This window comes from Carcharodon carcharias, chromosome 14 (genome assembly GCF_017639515.1).
Source record: "Carcharodon carcharias isolate sCarCar2 chromosome 14, sCarCar2.pri, whole genome shotgun sequence".
NCBI lineage: Eukaryota > Metazoa > Chordata > Chondrichthyes > Lamniformes > Lamnidae > Carcharodon > Carcharodon carcharias.
The window spans coordinates 107,531,235-107,533,394 of record NC_054480.1 but is presented as its reverse complement, the minus strand read 5'-3'; positions in this window follow the sequence as shown (position 1 = coordinate 107,533,394).

The following is a 2,160-nucleotide window of genomic DNA, read 5'->3' as shown; positions in this document are numbered from 1 at the left end:
TGTTCATTTCTTCTGCCATTTCATTATTATCCACTATTAACTCCCCACGGTCACTCTCTGGAGGACCAACACTCACTTTACTTGCTCTTTTCTTTTTAAATACCTATAGGAATTCTTGCTATCTGTTTTTATATTTCTAGCTAGTTTCCTCTCATACTCTAATTTCTTTCCCCTGGTTAACCTTTTAGTCATTCTCTGGCGTTCTTTATATTCTGACCAATCATCTGTCCTGTCACTCATCTTTGCGGAGTTGTATGCTTTTTCCTTAAGTTTGATGCTTTTCTTAATTTCTTTAGTTATCCCCGGATGGTGCGTCCTCCCCTAAGAATTTTCCTTTATAATAGGAAAATACTTATTCTGAATAGTCTGAAATATCCCCTTAAATGTCTGCCACTGCTTCTGTATTGAGCTATCATCTAGCCTAGTTTCCCAGTTCACTTCTGCGAGCTCAGCTTTCATGCGCACATAGTTGCCCTTATTTAAGTTTAAGACACTAATCTTAGATCCACTCATCTCCCTTTCAAACTTGATGTAAAATTCAATCATATTCTGTCACTGCTACCTAGAGGTGCCTTTATTCTGAGGTCATTAATTAAACCTGTCACCTTACCCAATACCAAGTCTAATATAACCTGCTCTCTAGTTGGTTCCAGAACATGCTGCTCTAAGAAACTATCTTGAAAGCACTCTAAGAACTCATCATCCAGGCTACTACTGCCAATCTGATTTTTCCAGTTTATAGATAAATTATAATCAACCATGATTATTGCTGTTCCTTTATCAGAAGCACACAATATTTTCTCTTGAATACTTTGTCCTACACTGTGGCTACTGTTAGGGGGCCTGTAGACCACTCCAACATGTGACGTTTTTCCCCTACTTTTCCTAATCTCCACCCAAACCAATTCTACACACTGATCTCCTGAACCAAGGTCATCTCTAACTATTGCACCAATGCCCTCTTTGATTAACAGTACTACCCCTTCAGCTTTACTTAGCTTCCTACTTTTCTTGAATGTCATGTACCCATCAATATTCAAGACCCAATCTTTTGTCGTCCTGCAGCCACATCTCCATAATTGCTATCAGATCATATTTATTTACTTCAATGTGGGCCATCAATTCATTTACTTCATTATGAATGCTACGTGCATTCAGACAGAGGGCCTTCAGTTTTGTCTTTTTGTTACCTTTGTAACATTTAGTCTTGACTGTTGATGTATTCTTAGGTTTTTTTCTCTCTGTCCCTTCCTGCCATCCTCTGACCCTCATTTCTCATATTACTATTTTGCTCTCCTGTCTTGACTCTATACCTTGGATTGCTACCTCTACCCAACCTTGATCCCTCAACCTTCTTGTTTAGTTTAAAGCCCTCTCTACTTCCCTAGATATGCGATTTGCGAGGACCTGTGTCCCAGCATGGTTCATGGTAAACTATCCCCGCCATACAGCCCCCATTTTCCCCAGTACTGGTGTCAGTGCCCTGCAAACCGGACCCACTTCTCCCACACCATCTTTGAGCCATGCATTCATCTCTCTAATCTTATTTGCCCTATACCAATTTGCACATGGCTCAGGTAATAATCGAGAGATTATTACCTTTGAGGTTTCGCTTCTTAATTTGGTACCTAGCTCCTCATACTGACTTTGCAGAACCTCTGTCCTAGTGCTACCCATGTCATTGCTACCTATATGGGCCATGATAACCGGACCCTCCCTATCCCACTGCAAGTTTCTCTCCAGCCCTGACCAGATGTCCTGAACCCTGGCACCGGGCAGACAACGCAGCCTTCTAGACTCTTGCTCTTTGCTGCAGAATACAGTGTCAATCCCCCTCATTATACTATTCTCCACTACCACTACATTCCAGTTTGCTCCTCCCACTTGAACGGCTTCCTGTACCACAGTGTCATGGTCAGCCTGCTCATTCACCTTTCAGACCTCACTTTCGTCCGCACAGATTGCAAGCACCTCAAACCTGTTTGACAATTGCAAAGTCTGAGTCTCCTCCATGACTGTCTGCGCAGTCCCTTTACCTGCCTCACTGCCAGTCACATTCTCCTGTCCCTCACTGCTGACCCTATTCTAAGAGGTGAGACTGTCCTCTGAAACAAAGTGCCCAGATACTTCTCCCCTCCCTTATGTTGTGCAGTGTCTGTA